Raw genomic sequence first — 21,057 nt, forward strand, 5'->3', positions numbered from 1 at the left:
GTCCTGGAGCAGGGTTTTCAGCCCCAAGGTGTCTATGGGCTGTTGCTTTCACAGGCTCCCTGGGGTGGCAGGGCTGTAGGCACTGCAGATACGGTGCTCAGTCCCTTGAGAGAGGATCTTACGTTATCCAGGTGGGACTCTGGCTGATGGGGAGATGGGTGGGGAGGGGCAGCAGGTGCTGATGGGAATGGAAATGAGTCACACTCAGCTGACGAGAAGGGAGGCTGTGGCCTGTCGGGGTTCATGGTGGGGAGTGCGGACAGGGAGAACTGCAGGGAGCCCATTCACATGGGATGCCTTGGCCAGGAAGGGAGCCCTTAATGGGATGAAGAGGGGGCGCTGATGGGGACTCCGGGATGGAAGTGGCTGGCCCCCTCTCTGGCAGAAGCAGCTAAGAGGCCAAGAACAGAATGGGTGAGGGAGTCCCCCGTTGCCCCTTTCACCCCAGAAAAGGCCCTTCCAGGGCTGAGCCAAGGTAGATTCCTGGGAGGTGGGGGGGGGTGAACCTCGCCCTGGTGCTGCCTGGGTTGGGGACAAACAACGGGACTCAGTCGCCAGGGCTGGCAATCCGCCACCTTCAGCCAGGACGAAAGTCAGCTTTAAGGAAAAGGGGAGGAGTTTGTGGGTCTCCAAGACCAATCCGGAGCTGGTTCCTCTCTTCCTTCATCGCTTTGTTGCAAAAGCGCATCATCACTGTGTCCTACCAACATCACCGCCATTACCGCAGCAACGCACTGTGACATCACCCACCAACTGGTTCCCTGAATGCTATGCAGAAATCTCCCAGGGCAAAACACTGGCTTTTAGCAACTCAAAGCAGCCGAAAGAGGGCAGAGAAACAGCAAATGCCCAGAGTGGGGGGCCAGGCCGATGTTTCCACAGGGTTAGCCAGGTTCCCCGGGAAATGAAATATTCATCTGTAATACAGCAACAGTCTTCTCCCCAAACAGGGGACGGAGGGAGATTCAGCAAATTGTAGATAAACAAATGACCCAAGGGAGCAGAGGGAAAACACGTCTCAAAAGCTACTTCAGAGGAGCAATGGTGCTAATGGATAGGAGGCCGCACTTTTAAAAGCACTAAGGAGCAGGGAAGAGGTGTTACACTCCCACAGGCAGGAGACACCACTAACGAGCCAGGCACAGCCAGGGATTTGGTTACTGAGAAGACTCCATTGCAGCTCCCTGGACTTTCATCTGCAGGAGGTCAAATTACTGTGTATGGAGCCATGATACAGAAGATGCTACCTCCCTCCTAGGCTCCTTTCATTGTCCCTAGGGACCTGCTGGCTGCGGCCTCTTCCCGCCCCCAGGGCATCTGCGCTTCAAAGCAGGGCGCGTTTGTCTTTTAAAACCTCTGCATTTTTAAAAAACTGCCGCTCAGGAAGATGTGAGCAAGGAAAAGAGGCGCACGAACCACACAGGCAGGAAAACTTTGCACAGGGTCTTTCGTGCCAATCATCTCCACAAAACGCTTCCCCCGGCGGCAGAACAAAGCTCTCCCAGCGCGGCAGCAGCAGCTTTGAGTTCCACAACAGCCGGAGCGTTCGGGTGTGGGAAAGAGGGTCACAGATCAGCTAAGTTCTGGGGAAATGGCTTCCAATTAAAACACACCATCTGCCCGCCCCATATCCAGCCCATCCGGGGCCTGAAATCTGCCCCCATTTGCAGCCGGGCTTTGATGTCAAGGGGCTGAATGGAGAGTGTCAGAGAGACGGTCAAACAGTTCTCACAGGCATTTGTGATAGGGTGCATGCGTTTATACGAACCTATCACATTTCTCTAGTCCCTTTCGTCTGGAGGGATCTCAAAGCACTTTATAAACTTTGTACATTCAGCACCGCTTAAATGCAGCCACCTCTGGGGCCGAGCAGCGACCATAAAATTCGCAGTGCAGCAATGGCAGGGAGATGAAATTTTGGACAAAGACAATTGGCCAGCAGCAAGTCATATGAAAACGTGCCCTGGGATCATGAACGGCCACAGACAGCAGACCAAAGCTACGGGGTAAGGTCTCATCTGAGAGACTCCCAGGCAATGAAGTGCCCGGGAGTCAGGCTAGGATTTCCCCTCTCTCGGGTGTCGGGCAACATATAGATCAAGGAAAGTGGGTGGCACAGAGGCAGTTTCCATTACTAATGAAAGTTCCAAACTGTGCGGATGCTCTGAACAGCTGCCCCGCTGCTGGCACTCACCATATCAGTGCAGCTGCACTGAGTTCAATGGGAACAGAGGTAGGCCAATGCTGGGCACTTTTAAAAAGCCAACAAAAGGGACATGAAGCAGCAAAGACAAATATCCTTTCAGCTCCCTGCGTCTCTCCCAAGGACACTTCCGGGAGCAGTCATTCCATTTGCCTGACTTCTCATCTGTGCTGATAACTCTGACTTTAAACCCCTGCTTGTACCTGAAGTTCTCAGGGTTTTTTTTTTCTTCTTAAAAAGGTTTGTGTTGTCTATACACTATGAAATGAGAGGAGGAAGCTAAGTGATCCGTCTGGCTGATAAGAATCCCAAGTCACCTTCATTCTTATTTCATATTGATAACGTGGTAGCACCCAGGAGACCTGCTGAGGACAAGGACCTGGATGCGCTAGGCGCTGTGCAAACATCAAGCTAGACACAATCCCTGCTTGAGGAGCTCACGGCGGTAACACAAAATAACGCATTGCAACAAGAAATTGAAGGGGTTGGTTCCTCCTGAACGTTTTGCTGCTTTCTACAGAATAGTAGAATACAGAAAAGTTCCCTGGAGGCAGTCTGGCCTTGTGGCTAGGCACTGGCCTGGGGATCAGAGGACCTGACCTCTACTCCTGCCACTGACCTGCTGCATGCCTTGGGCAAGTCCCTTCACCTGTATTTGTCTCCTGCCTTTGTCTGTTTAAACTGGGAGCTCTTTGGACTGTCTCTTACTCTGCCCACCATTCCTGCCACACGGGAGCCCTGATCTCCGCTGAGGCTTCTCATGATTTGAAACTGTGATGTCATTTCTTTTCCTTCCCTGTGTAGAGATCCTTGACAAAGAGCACTGGGTCTGCTCGATCAGTGTGGCTGCCGGGGGCTCCAAATCAACACCAGGAGTAGTTAAGGCGTGAACTGCATTTCTCATCCCCCTCTGGGAGGTGTTAATAGCTGTGACTAGTTGGGATCATTTCAATACTAATGCTATCCCATAAGGCAATCGAAGAAACAAACGCTCAGCCCCAGCCAAGGCTGACTTTGAAACATGTTGTTATGTGTCAATCTGTCTTCAATGAACTTTCTCCGGCCTCTGCTACACAGGTAAATGAGCCGCTGGATTCCAGCACTGGCCCAGCTACCCCGGGGATAGCACTCTGAGCAAGCTTTCAACACACACGAGTTCAAATCTTACAGCAGGGCTTAGCACTGAGATGCTGCTGGTGTACAGTACGGGGCTGATCTCTGTTCGTAGCCATGCACTGTTCTGCAAGCGGGAATGGGCTGATGCCCCGCCAACCCAACTCCTTCTTTTAACCTGCGTTAACAGCCTGCACCCTACGTCTTAAGCTCCAGCAGATAGCTCTGAAAAACCCAGCATCAGGTGCCCTCCCCAGGCCACCCATTCTGAAACTCAGAGCCAAATCCTGGTTGCCTTATTCACGCAAGTCAGCCCACCAATACTGATGGGCCTTCTCACGTGCGTTAGGTGGGCAGCTCACCTGCCTAAAGCACTTTGTGTTCACAAAACCTGCTTCTAAGAGCAGATGCTGCGACTTGGCTCCCACTGTGCACCCCGCTCCTCACTTCACAGAGGGGACTGGGGGAAATGCAATGGAAATGATTAGGGGTTTGGATGGACTGGTTCGTGAGGTACAAAAGCTTAAAAGGGCTAAACAGCTGCAGCTTGGCTAGGAGACGGACAGTGGAGGGGCAGGATGAGTGTCTAAATAAGATGTTAAATAAGGAGGGAGAGGAATACCATGGGAGGCACAGGAGGGCGGGCGGGTCAGCGAGATAGCACTAAGAGAAATGGGGTGAACTAAGGAAAAGGAGAATATAGTCTGCATACCAGGGAACCGCCTAAGAACAGGGCCAGTGGAGACGTCTTGTAAGGTGCGAGGTCCATCAGCGGGGTGTTTAGGACGGACTGGCTGGGCCAAGGAACTGTAGATGCCTGTGCCAAGAACCCGAGCAGTGATGGGAGACATGTGATGGAGCAGGGGACAGACGACTCGCTTCCCTTTGACTGCTCTGCTCACGAGGGACCTGGTTTTTAGAAATGCCGGAAGTGTGTAGAGAGCCCCCAGCTGCACTTCCCCAGTGTGTAAAGGCCTAATGCAAACCACACTGACTTCAGTGGGAGTCTGTCTATTCAGCCCAATGGGCTTTCTATCGGGCCACGATCTTATCATGGCCTGCCTGTTCTTGGCTTGGCAAGAGCCATTCATCAGATGGCCTTTGCCAGCAACCCCTTCTAATTGCAATAGGACATTTGAATTGCACTTTCCTTTCCTTAGCCATGGGACAGCCCCATTGCCTGCCTGGGCCCCTTCCACCTCGCAGTGCATACACCTGGCTTCATTGCGGGCAGCAGGAGCCATCCCTCCATAGCCCCACACCTAGTTTCAGGAGGGTTTTTTTTTGGGGGGGGTGGGGGGAGCATCCCCTCGCGGCTCTGCAGTGCCCCAGGCCTCTTTGCATGGAGCGGACAAAGATTTCCCCTGCTTTCCCTGTTCTTGGGTCTGCAATCCTGCTGGAAGCAGGCCCGTAAGCAAGCCCTGGCTGCAGGGGGAGGAAGCAGCGGTGCTGCCCTGGGGGTGGAGGGCGGGTTCCTGGGGGAATCCCGCATCATCTCCCCCCACCCCCAGGACGCAGCTCGTCCTCCGCTCGCCGCTATTCTTCACCTTGCTTACATAAGAGGGCGGTGGGCGGGAGCCCCTTTTATTCATTGTTTCAGCTCCAGGGCCCTGCAGGCTCGGGAGCCATGGGCTAATTAAAGGCTCTCACACACACACACACACACAATAACCCGCCCTGCTGTGAAGAGGCGCGGGGAACGGAGGCAGGGAGATCCGCGCCCTGACTGGGGGGCTGCTGCGCCCCGGGGTAGCCGGAGAGCAGCCCCGAGCCGGCGCGGGGAGCCCTGCGGGCTGGGGGCACGGGGGAGCCGGGCCCCAACCCGGACCGAGCAGGCCCCTTCCCGCCGCCGCTGCGGGGCTGCTGCTGCGAAAGAGGCCGGGGGCCGGGGCCGGGGCCGGGCCCCGCGGGGATCTCGCCCCGCTGGCTGGCGAGGCGGGGCGCGCCCGGGGCGCAGGGAGCTGTCCGCGCCCGCGGTGCTGAAGCCCGCGGCGGCGGCAGGCCGGGGCGCGGAGCGGGGCCTAGGCGGGCAGGAGGCCGGGCCGCGGGAAGGAGGAGAAGCGGGCGGACAAAGGGCGGTACGAACCTGGACGCCGGGCGGGGAGGCTGCGCTGGCGGCCGGCGGGGCCGGGCGGAGTGCGCGCTGCCGGAGTCCGAGCCACCCCGCGCCCCGCCTGCAAACAGCCGCCGCCCGCCCTCCGCGGGGCACGGGCGGCCCGCGGGGCAGCGCTCCCCGGGCGCGGGACGGGAGGCAGAGGCGGCTGGAGGCGGCCGGGGGAGCCGCGGGTTCACGGCGCTGGCGGGCTGCGGCGCCGGGGCTGGCTGAAGTTTCGCCCGCGATGGGTTGAGCGCGGAGCTGCCTGGAGACCCGCCCCCTCCCTGGGACCTGCGGAGCGCACGGGGAAGGGGAGGGGGGAAGGGGCTCAGCCCCCCCAAAGCACGGGCGGGCCGCCTCAGCCAGGGGGGGTGTCACTTCCCCCCCTGGGCGGACAAGGTGAGCGGGGACCTTCCCCTGCCGGTCTCTCTCCACAGCCCCCTTTGGCGCAGTCAGAGTGGGGCGCTCTGGTTTGGGGAGCATTGCTGGGGCTGGGAAAGTGCGATGCACAACAGCTGGGAGCGCAGGGCTAAGCCCCTTTATTACCGGCACATTAATCAATAGACAAGGAGGAAGTTTGATCCAGACTCTGAAAGGGAACGTTTGTGCCCAACAGCTGGGAGAAGAAGCTTGGGAAGAGGTTCCTAGCTCTCAAAGCCAGCAGGGACCGTTGTGATCATCTGGGCTGACCCCGCTGCAGAGCACAGGCCAGAGACCCACCCCCAAATAATTCCTAGAGTAGAGCTTTTAGCAAAACATACCACCCCCATTTGAAAATGGCCAGTGATGACGAATCTACCAGGCACCTGGGGAAGTTGTTCCAGTGGTTAATTACTCTCACCATTATCATTTGCTGTTGAGTTCTTTTTTGACTGTTGATAGCTGTGGCCAAAGGGCCTCTCTCCAGGGGGACTGACTGGCAATACAACTGTTTGCAGTGTTGTTGCCAACGGGGATCACATCCTGAAAAAAATCTTTCCTGAACCCCCTTCTTCTGGCCTTCAAACAATCCCCCAACCTTGCCAAGCTCATCACCAGAAGCAAGCTCTCCACAGACCAGGACCACTGCTACAGTGATCAACACCCCCCACAGCACACCTTTCAAGATCCCTGGGCCAACACGTGCCTGTCACAACACAGTGTCCCTCATCCAGTGCATCAAATGGCCCAATAACAGCTATGTGGGTGAAACCAGACAATCACGACACTCTCAAATGAACTCAAACAGAAAATGATAAAAGACAAAATCACACTGTCGCCCATGGGCGAGCACTTTTCACAAAGAGATCACTCTCTAGCTGATCTTTCAATACTTGTCCTCAAAGGAAACCTGCCAAACATCTGCAAAAGGCAGATCTGCCAACTTGAATTCATAACTTTGCTGGACACCATGGACTTAACAGGGACCCTGGTTTTATGGCTCATTTGTAACACACCACACTGCCCGCTACCCTTAATTGCCTGCTTCAAACCCTTTCTACATAACAATCTAACCCACAACTGACCACTTCATTTCAAAGGACCACCTCCAACATGTGGTTCCCCTTCTGCTGGACAATCTGTCCCTAGGTGTATTTAGCTCTTCTTCCTTCCCCAGATGGGAAGCAGAGCTCAGTGCAGCTCGAAAGCGTGTACCTTCCACCAACAGATGCTGGGCCAATACAAGATGTGACCTCACCCACCTCCTCTCTAGCAATATAGTGACTGTTTAATTAAACCAGGCCCTGTTAACTCCAACTTCACTACTGTCCTAAGGGCTCCCTTCCATGGCATCCGAGGAACGGGCTGAGCGTACAACTCTCAACCAAGATTAGAAGCCACCCCAGCAAACAGCTGAGATTCCTTCGGCAAGACTTCAAAGGGCCACTGTTTTCACGGAGGGAGGAGGGGAGAGGGTCTTGACTTCAAGAATTGATGGGTTCTGAGCCTCCTTCAGAAGGGAGTGGAAAGGCTCTCTCCTCAAAACTGCTTAAGAGCCAGCTGCTGCCATCTTTATTCATGCAGAGTAGCACTGGACTAGGTGAGTAGTCCCACTGAAATGGATGGGGCTCCTCAAGGAGCAAGGCCCAACTCACGGTGAGTAGGAGTGGCAGAATCCAACTCTGTGCAATTACATGCGGAGATTTAAAAGTAAGAAATATATTCAAAACAAAATCCTCTTTTCTGTACCCATCAAGGCTGGAGATCAGATTCAGCATTTCCCTTACTACGGGTTATGATCTTGCTAATGTCTAAACCAGAGTAAGGAGCAAAGCTCCTGGCATGGCTTCTGATACTAAGGATGCCACCAAATAACACAGTACAGGTCAGCAGCCTTTCACTTGACCTGAGGAAGAGCAGGAAGGACAGTGACAGGCACGTGTCACCCCGGGGCCAAAGCAGAGTGTGGATGCTTAAAGAAGACCTGCATTAGCTACTTAGTCTGCTGGAGTCCACAGTGTGACACCAAGGACTGGTCAAAGTTGGGAGTTGGGAACCAAGGTTATAAACACATGAAACAAGGACAATGGTACCAGCCCGGGATGGTGTCCGATCCCACCCGATCTTCTCTCGGTTATTGCTGTCGTTCCTAGGTGACAATGAATCAAAACCAATCCATTGCTGTGCAGTGTCAGACTATTCCCAAGACCTCTGCTCTGTCACTGGCTGTGATTCTGATTTCAGTCTTTATCGCTATTAAAGTAAATCAGAGCCCCATTGTGCTAGGTGCTGCATAGACACTAAGGGGGAGACAGTTCCTGCCCCCGGGCTCACAGTTAAGCAGATAAGACAGAGAAAAGGTGGGAGAAAGAAAGGACAGTCACCCCTATTTCACAGATGGGGCACTGAGTGGCCAGTCTCAGTTCTAAATTGGCTGTAACCAAGCAAGAGATCATGGAGTCATTGCAGATAGTTCTCTGAAAACATCCACTCAATGTGCAGCGGCCGTCAAAACAGTGAACAGCATGTTGGGAATCATTAGGAAAGGGATAGATAATAAGACAGAAAATATCATATTGCCTCTTGTGACAGGGTCAGGCCAGTTCGCTACAGGAGAGTGATCCTATTGGGATCCAGGAATGGGCGGGCAGAAGCCCACCCACTGCTAAAGGGCCCACCCGCAGGCTAAGGGGAGGATCCACAGGACCTGGAAGCCAAGTGATTCCGGGGGACAACTAATGAAATAACAGGGACAGGAGTGTGGATAGAAGGCAGATATATTAGCCCCAGGTTAAGTAGGTCCCTTTCCCCTGGGTAAGGTAAAAAGGGCAGTTCCAGAATAATCAGGAACTTGCTGGAACCAATTAAGGCAGACAGGCTAATTAGGACACCTGGAGCCAATTAAGAAGCTGCTAGAATCAATTAAGACAGTCAGGCTAATCAGGGCACCTGGTTTAAAAAGGACCTCACTCCAGTCAGTGAGGGGTGCGCAAGGAGCTGAGAGTGAGAGGGCTTGCTGCTGGAGGACTGAGGAGTACAAACGCTATCTGGCATCAGGAGGAAGGTCCTGTGGTGAGGATACAGAAGGTGTTGGGAGGAGGCCATGGGGAAGTAGCCCAGGGAGTTGTAGCTGTTACACAGGTGTTACACGAAACACTATAGACAGCTGTGATCCACAGGGCCCTGGGCTAGAACCTGGAGTAGAGGGTGGGCCCGGGTTCCCCCCAACTCCCTATTGGATACAGGAGGAGTTGACCTGGACTGTGGGTCCCACCAGAGGGGAAGGTCCCTGGCCTGTCCCCTGACCCACTAGATGGACCAGCAGAGACTGTGGGGATTGTTCTCCTTCCTTTTCCCCATGCTGGCCAGCGATGAGGTTAGCTGAATGAATGGCAGGTTTGAGCCATTAGCAAAAGTGGCCAAACTGAGGGCTGCCATGAATCTCTGAGGCGAGCAAATCTGCCAATAAACGCAGGACCCACCAAGGCAGAGGAGGAACTTTGTCACACTCTACATAAATCCGTGGTACGCCCACGTCTTGAATCCTGCATGCAGATGTGGTCGCCCCATCTCAAAAAAAGATCTATTGGACTTGGAAAAGGTTCAGAAAAGGGCAACAAAAATGATTAGGGGGATGGAGCGTCTGCCATATGTGGAGAGATTAATAAGACCGGGACTTTTCAGCTAGGAAAAGAGACGACTAACGGGGGATATGATAGAGGTCTATGAAATCATGACTGGTGTCGAGAAAGTAAATAAGGAAGTGTTATTTACTCCTCATAAAACAAGAACTAGGGGCCATCAAATTAAATTAAGAGGCAGCAGGTTTAAAACAAACAAAAGGAAGTTCTTCCTCACACAAAGCACAGTCAACCTGTGGAACTCTTTGCCAGAGGATGTTGTGAAGGCCAAGACTATAACAGGGTTCAAAAAAGAACTAATGTTAATGGCGGATAGGTCCATCAATGGCTGTTAGCCAATGGTGTCCCTAGCCTCTGTTTGCCAGAAGCTGGGAATGGGTGATAGGGGCTGGATCACTTGATGATTCCCTGTTCTGTTCATTCCCTCTGAGGCACCTGGCACTGGCCACTGACGGCAGACGGGACACTGGGCTAGATGGACCTTTGGTCTGACCCAGCGTGGCCGCTCTTATGTGAACTGCACGCCCCTGGGAGGAAGAAATTCAGAATCTAGTTTAGCCAGATGAAGGCCACGTCTACACTGCCACTTATGGCGGTATAATGTATGTTGCTCAGGCGTGTGAACAAGAGGTGATGTATGCTACACTGACCTGAGGGCCGGTGTGGCCGCACTATGTTGGTGCTTGATGGGGTGGGTTGATTCAGGTGGTGGGACCCCGTCTCTCTCCTGCTGACGCGGAGTGGCTACACTCGACAGCTTACAGCAGTGTGGCTGCATTGGTGCCCTCTCGTGTTGTCACCGCCTAAGTGACGCACCCAAGGCATCTGTGGCAGAGCCAGGAAGGAAGGCCAGGTTCCTTGAGCCCCAGGCCAATGCCTGAGCATGGGGCCAGGTCATCTCTCGAGGAGGAGACCAGAGTCGGGGGAGAGGGAATGGTGCCAGACACGCTGCGGGCTCCCCCTCTGCGGGAGGGCCTGCTCTAAGCGGTGCGGCTGGCATTGTGCTTCAGGGAAAGAAGCTGTTCATTCATCACATCGATTATTAGACTGTCCACTCTTTGGGGCACGCACACGTTCTTTTCACCTGAGATGGGGCAGCACCTTGCATGCTGTTGGCTGCCGGGAAAAGTAACCAGCCGCCGTAGCATCCAGTGTGTGAGTCCCAGGCCTAGACAGCACGTAAATCCTGCCATAGCAAAGGGCCCTTCACTGAACATGCCCAGCCCCTCTTGCCTCAGGAATTCCAGCCGGGCATCGGACATCCCGAAGGTGAGTCACAGCACGGGGACAGCCCGGGGAGCACAGAGCAGCTTGAGGACAACACATGGAGGCTGCCTTTTGTCTCCCCAGAGCGATGGCTTGTTGGTTACTTTGCTCACTGTGCAGGAAGAGGATTCCACATCCTACCGTAGAGGTCTGTGACCCGCTGGCTATTACACTGCGGAACTGGCATCTCGTCAGTGGCAATAACATCAGTCGAGCAGGCGGCTGTGCTGGTGCCATGTATTATAAGACAATAAGGTGCTGATGGAACTAATCCTTGTTGCCCAGCTGGCATGAGACCTGCTCTGGGTCCTCCCAGACACCAATTCCTCCAGTAGATGAAGGCACATTTGGTGCCTTTCCTCCTAATAGGGGAAGCCCTTAAATCAAATGAGGTCACTGGTCGGGTAACGGACAGTGTAAGTCAGGCTGCCTCCTGGAGACTATCTTTCAGAAACCAGCCATTTTCCCTTCCCAGCACACTACTCCCAGGCCAGCAAGGTGACTTTCTACTGTCCTGTGCGTCTTTGGTGACAGGGATTTGCTGATGTTTCCTCACTGCTGCCTGCCTGGGTTTAGCTTCAGGTTTCCTGCACAACTAGTCATACAGAAATGCTGATCTTCTGGTGAAGGCCCTGCCCTGGGACTCTGAATTCCTAGCTTTGCTGTGCACTCCTTGGGAAAGTCATCTGATCTCTCTGGGTCAGCTCCCCTTCTGGTACACCAGGGTAGTAAGCTACCCCTGCCTCACTGGGTGTTGTGAGGATGAATTCATTAATGCTGGGGGCTGCTCCCTTGCGGGGGTGTTGGGAGCCAGATGGGGACTGAAGCAGATACTATCAGTGGGAGAATTTACTACTCAGATTTCACAGACGTCGGGTGGATCTTGCAAAACCCTACTGTAATCAGAGGATCCTAGCTAATGGGGCCAGGAAAACAACTGGCAGCTGGGTCACCAGCTCTGATTCCCCTGCATTCTGCAACTCTCCCGCTAACATCTCATCCAGCTGCTCTCAGAGCCCTGCAGTGATAGGGCACGATGGACGGGCTGCTGAATTAATGAATCCCCACCAGCGCTGAGGCAGCAAAACCTGGATGCAAATACAGGCACATTCTAATCAGTGCAAGAGGGGCCTGGGTCTTCGAGCTGGCAGAACTGGTTTTTGTAAATTTCCCCAGTGTAGACGCAGCCCGAGCACCAAGAGCCGCCCAGAGCCAAGTGGGCAGCACTGGTTTCTTTAAAACCATGTTTTATTTATGACATTCAATATGCAGATTGACTTTCTCCGCTCTTAGGGGTTCACCAGCCTGGAAACGGGAACAGAAGCTTTGCTAAAAGGACGGAGAGCTTTGCCTGGTTTCCTTTTTGGTTCTGTAGGTAACTGCCCCGGCGCCTCTGCTGAAATGCTGTCTTGTAACTCTTTGGTGCTGTCTTTTAATACAGGATTGACTCAACATACCAGGGCTAGCCGCCATTCCTATGCCTGCCACAGGCAGAGCATGCCGGAGGGACGATTTCCCTTTTTCTCTGGAAGCGGAAGAAGACGCTTACATCACGGAAAGCTGTGGAATCAGATTCTGATCCGTACCAGTCCACCTCTCAGTACTTCTATGGGGCTTCCTCTGTACTACCGGAGCACCTGGTCCTTCAGCAGGTGACTAGTGGGAGGGACACAAGGGGGCACCAGCTAAAGGGGGGCATATGACCCCCCCCTTGTGACTCTTCCCTGTCCCCCACGTGACCCCCTCACGTGAGTCCGTCCCGCTCCCCACGTGAGCCCCCCCATGTGACTCATTCCCACCCTGCCCCTGCGCTCTCCCCATCCCCTCCTCATTCCACATTACCTGGCGGCGGGGGGGAGGGCTCTGCTCCAGTCCCCCTAGTGCGTGGAACCACTAATGCACGTCCCAGGCAGCCTCCAGCCATACTGCCAGCCGGGGACACTGCCCGGTGCGGCACACAGCAACTGCACTCTATGGGATGTTCCAGGCAGGCAGCATGGGCGGAAGAGGGCAAGCTCTGGCCCTGCCCCTTCATCTCCCCAGCTGCCGGCCTTGTCCCCCCCGCCCAGGTGTTTTGGGGAGAGTCATGTGACCCTTCGGGGGCCCCCCTCCCCCATGGGTTGCCGTTGGCAGGGCCAGTCCATAATGTTGATCCAACCAGTGGGATGATGTTAAGCACATGTGGCAAACAGAGGCTGAGCCCCACTAAGGATGACCACGACCCTTGGTGTTGGTTCTAACCAGTCTCTGATCAACTCCAGTGAAAATGAAACGTTTCAGGGTTTTTTTTTAAAATGTAAATAGACTCATCCATATTGTGAACAAACCAACTAAAAAAATAAATAGGGAACCCAACCTGAAGGTAATTTCCACAACCCACTGCCTGTCTGTGCCAGAATGAGAGAAAGGATATTCTAGGGTGGCAAAATGGGGCAGCTTTTCTTTTCTTTTCTTTTCTTTTCTTTTCTTTTCTTTTCTTTTCTTTTCTTTTCTTTTCTTTTCTTTTCAACTCCTTTGGGGAGATTCTGCACTTGCTTTACGATTTCACACAAGCTTCTTCATTGTACCTGGTGTGAAAGCAATGAGAAGTATAACAATACACATTTCTAGAGCCTCTTTCATCCGAGGAGCTCAGAGCACTTTGCAAGGAAGGGAGTTTTCTTAGCTCCATTTTACAGATGAAGCAGTTGAGGCACAGAGAGTTCAAGGGTGTCTCCCCACTGCAGGAAGTCCCATCTGCCAGCTGGCTTCTCTGCCATGGCTGGTGGCATCTGTGTTCTAATCTAGGCTACATCACTATTCCCTAGCATGGTACAGAACTACTGCACTGGCCATAACAAAGCATACAGGCCTCTCTAACTACAGTAGAGGACTGGACTAACTCAAGGGTCTTCTTGCTTTAAGCACATGCACTGGATGATTTGCCCCAGGTCATGCTGGGAGCTGGAGACAGAGCTGGGGGTAAGGTTCAGGTTTTAACTCCTAACTCCTCACTCTACGAACTAATCAATGTCTCCTCTTGCCTTTAGTGGGCACAGATGCATTTCTGTCCCTTCCCCTCTTGCCTCTACTCTGCCCTGGCACAAATAAATGCTACATGTCACCTCGACCGCAGTCGTTTTAAAGCCATAGAAATACTGGCTAATTCTTCAACTGAAACATCCACGTTTGGGTCCTAATCCAGCAAATACTCTTAAGCATGTGCTTAGCTTTAAACCTTGGGGTCTAAAACAGGAGCTGAAGTGCATTCCTGAATTGGGGCTTGGTCTCCCCTGGGCTGGGGTTTGTCCTAGGAGCTCAGGTAGGAATGGCAGTGACAGAAAGAAACACAGCAAGACAAAATACCTCTCCTGCAGCTACAAATCTCAGCAGTGAGCTGTGTACAAATTGCTGATGACCTGTGAAGGGCAATAGATAATCATCTTTCTTCCTAGTCTTTACCGTGCTAATGGGAGCCACTGGCCCTTTCATTTCTCTTTGTGGAGTGGAATTAGCAGGAACAGTCAGTCAGCTTCATTGTCTGGAGAGGTTTCTGCATCTCGCTCTCTTGTTCATTCTCAAGGTTACTATCTGCAATAGCTGGTGGGTTCCAGATACTGACCACCTGCGGGACAGAAGGCAGGAGAATTTTTCCTGACCTGTTTCGGGCAGCAGTGGAAGTGGCGGTGGGCTCATAGTGTAGCCCCCACTGCATAGAAACACCCCGAGCAGGACTCTCTGGCTCAGTTCAAGGGGACTGGCAGACTCTGCTCAGCAGAGGCCCAGGACTAGAACAGCTGCAGGTGTTTGTAAAGGAATACCTTGGCCTGGGAGCACAGGTTGTGGGGTTTGTGGCTTATGGGAAATGTGTTAATCAGCCGGGCGGGTTTCTGATTTGTGTGTGAGCCTGATAAAAGATGTTCTGCTCAGCATCCTCCTGAACCTTCCAGGCCCTGCTACAGTCATCCCATGAGCACAGCCACGCTGCTGGATCGCCCCGTGGTCCCCAGCCCAGGGTCCTGTCTGCCGCCAGCGGCTGGTGCCACGTGCTTCAGGGGGAATGAACAGAACAGGGCGATTGATCTCCTGTCAACCAGCTGGCATGAAGAAGCTCTTTGCAAGTCTAGATGCCCTGGCTTGGCCAAACTGAGTGTCATGATGTGAACTTTAGCCTTCCCCAGGTGAACTGGGAGGGAAGCCCAGGGTGCCTGTTTCTGCCAAAGTGGCCCTGTTTAACTTTGAATGGGTAGCACTGGAACTAAGTACCGGGCTCCAGGGGACTGGCTGGGAGATGACTGAGTGTTTTCCAGGACTGGCCAGAGGAGGGCTTGAACAAACTGGCTTCTTCATCGTAGGCTAAATGTTCCAGGGGCAGGGCACACGCGACTTGTACACAGGCTCTCTTGCTCCGAGAGCCAGTGCCTCGGAGAAGGCTCTGGGGCAGGAGCAGGCTGGGCAGCTCGGGGGATCGGGGTGTGGAGCGTTTCACCCTAAGGCTGTCGAATCCACTCTAGCCCAAGTGGACAGTGAGTGTGAGCAATGTCTTGGGGGGAGCGTCAGGTGGGTCCCAGCCTAGCTCCCCCAGGATGGGCGCCCACATCCCGGAAAACCACTGCCACAACGGGCATTGACTGGCCCCCTCATGGGCAGTCCGGGCAGAAAGTTGAGGAACGAATGGGGCATGGAGACTGAGTTCTACTTTGCCCAGGCAAGGCGGGAGCACATGGGCTGGGCAGCATGGGGAAGCTTGTCCTGCTGTTGCCCATGTCGTATCTATGCTGTGGATAAGGCTCAGACTTCGGGTGCTACTACGGTAGCTGGGCTAGTACCCGCAATAAATTCACCTAAACACCCAGACCAGCCAGCTATCATGCCCGACCTCCGCTTCGGTGCTTGGGACCGACCTCAGTCCTGGCCCAGCCTCACGGGCCCCTCTGAGCAAAGCTACCTCACTAAGGACACCTCCACCAGGTTCTCCCTGTAGCAAGGCCAGGGCTGTGGGGTGCGGCCCAGGAGACAGGGAGATGCAACTGCCCTGTCGGTTAAAATGGCTTGTGATTGATCCTGCTCTTGGATTTTTCCAGCAGCAGCAGCCTGGAGAAAGTGAGAAAGAGGCAAAGGAATAAAAATCCCCCAATGGAGTGTAAGAAAGAAGCTATTTAAATGTTATCTCTGCAGCCTGGAGCTTCTGCAATGGGCCCTTTATCAGAAGAGGAAAGGCAGATAAACCAGCCAGTCCCTTTAGGCAGATGAGCTTATAATAATCACATGGCACTAAAACCTTGCAGGAGAAAAAGACTTGTTCAGAGTGGAAGAATGGTGGGGGGAACATCTAAGAAGACAAAGCAGGAGCCCAGGGGGGATCGCTGGTCTGCTGGGTGCTGCAGTGATAATATTTAAGTAGCTCCTTTCTCAGGCAGGTTTCAGAGTAACAGCCGTGTTAGTCTGTATACGCAAAAAGAAAAGGAGTACTTGTGGCACCTTAGAGACTAACCAATTTATTTGAGCATGAGCTTTCGTGAGCTACAGCTCACTTCATCAGATGCATATCGTGGAAACTGCAGCAGACTTTATATATACACAGAGAATATGAAACAATACCTCCTCCCACCCCACTGTCCTGCTGGTAATAGCTTATCTAAAGTGATCATCAGGTGGGCCATTTCCAGCACAAATCCAGGTTTTCTCACCCTCCACCCCCCCCCACAAATTCACTCTCCTGCTGGTGATAGCCCATCCAAAGTGACAACTCTTTACACAATGTGCATGACAATCAAGTTGGGCTATTTCCTGCACAAATCCAGGTTTTCTCACATCCCCCCCACCCCCATACACACACAAACTCACTCTCTTGCTGGTAATAGCTCATCCAAACTGACCACTCTTCAAGTTTAAGTCCAAGTTAAACCAGAACATCTGGGGGGGGGGGCGGTAGGAAAAAACAAGAGGAAACAGGCTACCTTGCATAATGACTTAGCCACTCCCAGTCTCTATTTAAGCCTAAATTAATAGTATCCAATTTGCAAATGAATTCCAATTCAGCAGTTTCTCGCTGGAGTCTGGATTTGAAGTTTTTTTGTTTTAAGATAGCGACCTTCATGTCTGTGATTGCGTGACCAGAGAGATTGAAGTGTTCTCCGACTGGTTTATGAATGTTATAATTCTTGACATCTGATTTGTGTCCATTTATTCTTTTACGTAGAGACTGTCCAGTTTGACCAATGTACATGGCAGAGGGGCATTGCTCAAGCAGGATGGCTTTGCCATGCAGATTGCAGTCCCTGGAGAAACGGGCAGGAGGGATTCTAACCATCCAAGTGGGTACCGGGTCAGGACATGAAGATTCATAACATGGTGGATTAAGGGGGTGGATCCATGTATCCAGCCCTCCGTGCACTGAAAGGCCCCCCCCCAGTATTTCCATGGCATGGATGTGGACAAGTCCCCCAGGGCAAGGGGGATAGAGGAGGCAAGGAAAAGAGGAAGAGAAAGGAGGAGGTGGCAGGGAAGTCGTGGGCAAAGCCCACTTGGGATCCCATCAGCTCTGCTTTTCATGCCCCGGGCAGGGATCAGAGACAGGGTCCAACTGCTGTTAACAGGATGCTTTGATCCAATTTTCAGGCTGGTGCTTCTGCTCAGACTCACAGCACAGCAATAAGCGCTATCCCTGTACTGCGCCAACAGCCGAGCTTGCTAACAAGGGGAAAATAACAGGGGTAGTCCAGGGACAAGGTGGGTGAGGTAATATCTCTGACTGGGCTCATTTCTGCTGGTGAGAGAGAGCGACACAGAGTTCTCCTGCAGGTCTGGGAACGGTCCTCAGTGTCACAGCTAGATACAAGGTGGAACAGATGGTTTAACATAAGTAGTTAGCACCTACTCTAAGGGTCCATTAACACCTCTGAAGTCATAGGACAAACAAGGAAGGGTAGTGGGTTGCAGATCCTTGTATGGGAAGGTTTTGCTCTTTGAAAGACCTGGATACACACTTTAACACATATAAAACCGCCTTCACCAAACAAGGACAGGTCACCAGAGAAGTAGATTGCCTCATGGAACCGGTCACCCAAATGCCCCCAGAGAACCTGCTTCAACACAGAAAAAATAGCCCCGCCGAGTGCACACCCTGAGTTGTCACCTACCACTCTCCACTAAAACCCACACGTAATGGTCTCCACTCAGGGTCTGGTTGGGAAGCGTGACCTACTGGCTATGGCCAAAACTCTGGATTGCCAAGAGGGTTATGGGGAGGGGAGCCTGGACACTCCCACTCCACTGGGCTCTGGCCCAGGACCCTTTTAGCTACCAGTAACCTGGCAATCAAGACTACTAAAGGCTGTTGTCCCTGGGCCTCTTCCTCTCGTCTCCCCCCCCCGGGGTCACCTCAGTCCAAGGCCTTCGCCTGATGGGAAAATCCAAATCCTGAGGAAGCAAGAGGGAGTCACCACTGTCCAGGGCCACAGGACACTTCCCTCTCTGCTTGTCTCTGCGGAGGGTCCTCTGTTTCCTCCCGTCAGAGCCTTTCGGTTTCCCTTTGCTCTGCTCTGCTCTGCTGGAGCTGTGGGCTGCAGGTCTGCTCACCTTCAGCGCTGCTCACCAGCTGAGCTAATTTGCTGCCTTTTAATTCCTCCAGCAGATGGAGCATCTGCTGCAAGTGTGGCGGGGTGGGTCTGGCCGAGCCCCAAATGAGCCCTTGAGCCCTTATTGCTCAGTGTGGGGTATGTACACCCCATCACACCGTACTTGACGAGCACTGTATCCTGAAAGAAATCTTTCCCAACCCCGCTTTTCTGGTTCAAACAACCCCCAAACCTTTCCAGGCTCATCATCAGAAGCCAGCTCCCCACAGACCAGGACCCCCCAGCTCAAAGGGGCACCAGACGCTGCCAGAACGACAGATGGAAAACCTGCAGACACATCTCCACTGCTACGATGACCAGTAACGCACCCCCAGCCCCCAACATGCCTTTCAAGATTCATGGTGAGACGCTGTATGAAACCTGGGGGACACTTTAGGATATTACGAATGCCAATATTGTAAAATTGCAGTGGGTTGTGCCAGATATGCCATGTGAGGTATCTGCCAAGCTGCTATAATTTCCCAAGTACGATAATCTTGTTTCTATGTTTGTATCACCTTTGTATTGTGAGTTATAGATATGTAGGGCATGTCTGTATTTCCAAACTTGTGCTGTGCATCTGGGTGACACCCCCAGACAGATTGGCATCAGCACTGCCTAGCCTGCTTGGTGGCCCATCAAGGGACATCAGTTGTACAGTGAACCCATTGAGAGACCAGGGACTGCCCCTGATAAGTCAGCAAGCCATGTAGGGGCTGTCTATGGACAGAATGCTACGGCTTTTTCAGACCATGTGCTGTGAAGCTTGTATTTGGGGGACAGGAAGTAAAAGCCACATGGCAAAAGACTATAAAAGGCAACTGCATCATCTCCATTTTGTCTTCATTCCTGCTTCTTATCTCTGGAGCAACTTCTCTACAAACGAAGCTCTGAACAAAGGACCCTTTACACTTCCCTCCTGGGTCAGTCCCTCCAGCCCCTTCACCATGTCTGGGGCCTCTCTCTGGGCTGCTCCAGCTTGGAGGAGATTTCGCTGGGGCTGTGGATGTCTCACAGAGTTAACCCTGTTGCAGGTGGAGAGCCCATGGCTTGCTAACTGCCCTCACAGGCTAAGCCAGAGAAAGCCCCAGGACTGTGCCTGAGCTTGGAGAAGTGGATTTCCCTTGCTCCTGGCTGTATGTGGCTTTGTCAATAAAATGCTCAGAAGGAGGCTGGTGTTTGCATTGTAATTAATTTGCTGATTAAAAAAAGGGAAATGACAATGGTAACGCTGTGACTGCAATAAACAGTTTATAAAAATTGTAAAAACAATTTGTAAAACCCCAGCCATTGGAATGGCCACTGTGAGGCTCAGGGCTGCAGGCTGGGCTGGGGGCAGGCTCTGGGGGCTACCCTGACCTAAGCCAAGAGCAGGGAGAGACACAAACATTTCCTCTCCCCCGCCCCCTGGCTCAGCACTGCACTCAGCCTCCCCGGAGAGCAGGATCTTCCCTCTGGTGCACTGTGGAAATGGAGGTGAGTGGGGGAAGCTGGCGGGATCTGGACTCTGGGCTGGGGATCTGACCCGGAGCGGGGTGGAGCGGATTCTGCTGATCAGTTCTCTGAATTCCTCTTCTGCCAAACCTTTGGCGAAATCTCCCTGGGCCGCTGGGTGGCAGCCTCATCCTCCCCGGGCGGGGACTGGAGGAGCAACTCTTTGAATCCCCTCGATTTCAACGCCTGGCTCCTTGGGGAGACAACATGGTCTCCCTGCCAGACATGTGGGCACCTTAAATGGCACCGCTCGCAGCCACTCTTCTCCATGGAAACCAGCAACTTCTCAAGCCCACCGTGGCCCTCCCCCGGTGCAGAAAGTTCCCTCTGCCCCACATCTGTGGTGGGGTTTTCCTGAGATTTGCCATGCAGGAGTGACAGTCTGTTCTGCAGTGGGGAGCATCCTGGGGAACACTGCTGGGAGCTCTCCATACAAGCATTGACCCCAAGCCCTCAGCGAATCACAAGCTGCTTCTCTGGGGGTCTCTGCCCTTGGCTGTCCCTGCCTCATGTGGCTCCTTGCATTAACCTCCTGGGGTGTTGGCAAAGCTCCTCGCGCTGCCCAGCCTGAATCGGCCGCACTGCCCTTGGGACTGGGTTTCATAGAACCATAGAATCATAGGACTGGCAGGACCTCGCGAGGTCATCTAGTCCAGTCGCCTGCCTCCTGGCAGGACTCAGTATTATCTAGACCATCCCTGACAGGTGTTTGTCCGACCTGCTCTTAAACATCTCCAGTGATGGAGATTCCAGCACCTCCCTCGGCAATTTATTCCAGTGCTTAACCACACTGACAGGAAGCTTTTCCTAATGTCCAACCTAAACTGCCCTTGCTGCAATGTAAGCCCATTGCTCCTTGTCCTACCCTCAGAGGTTAAGGAGAACAATTCTTCTCCCTCCTCCTTGTAACAAACTTTTATGTACTTGAAAACTGTTACCATGTCCCCTCTCAGTCTTCTCTTCTCCAGACTAAACAAACTCGGTTTTTTTGAGCTTCCCTCATAGGTCCTGTTTGCTAGACCTTTCATCCTTTTGGTTGCTCTTCTCTGGACTTTCTCCAATTTGTCCGCATCTTTCCTGAAATGTGGCACCCAGAACTGGACACAATACTCCAGCTGAGACCTAATCAGCACAGAGTAGAAGGGAAGAATTACTTCTCGTGTCTTGCTTACAACACTCCTGCTAATACAGCCCAGTATGACGTTCGCTTTTTTTGCAACTGCGTTA

The 21,057-nt window shown here is 53.0% G+C and overlaps 1 protein-coding gene across 3 annotated transcripts in view; it reads right to left on the reverse strand.

The window, feature by feature from the left end:
• CPLX2 (complexin 2) overlaps positions 1 to 5,665 on the reverse strand; it is a 71,111-nt gene extending 65,446 nt beyond the window's left edge. The window contains exon 1 of one of the 3 annotated variants that reach the window (XM_084636358.1): positions 5,403 to 5,665. The gene's annotated coding sequence lies outside the window, so the exon portion shown is untranslated. Of the gene's footprint in view, positions 1 to 4,028; positions 4,111 to 5,402 lie in introns of those variants that run through there. The other 2 variants (XM_084636355.1, XM_084636356.1) reach the window with 2 other exon arrangements.
• Positions 5,666 to 21,057: the final 15,392 nt, after the last annotated feature.

Source organism: Lepidochelys olivacea, assembly GCF_965140295.1.
Source record: "Lepidochelys olivacea isolate rLepOli2 genome assembly, chromosome: 8".
In the NCBI taxonomy this organism is placed as follows: domain Eukaryota; kingdom Metazoa; phylum Chordata; order Testudines; family Cheloniidae; genus Lepidochelys; species Lepidochelys olivacea.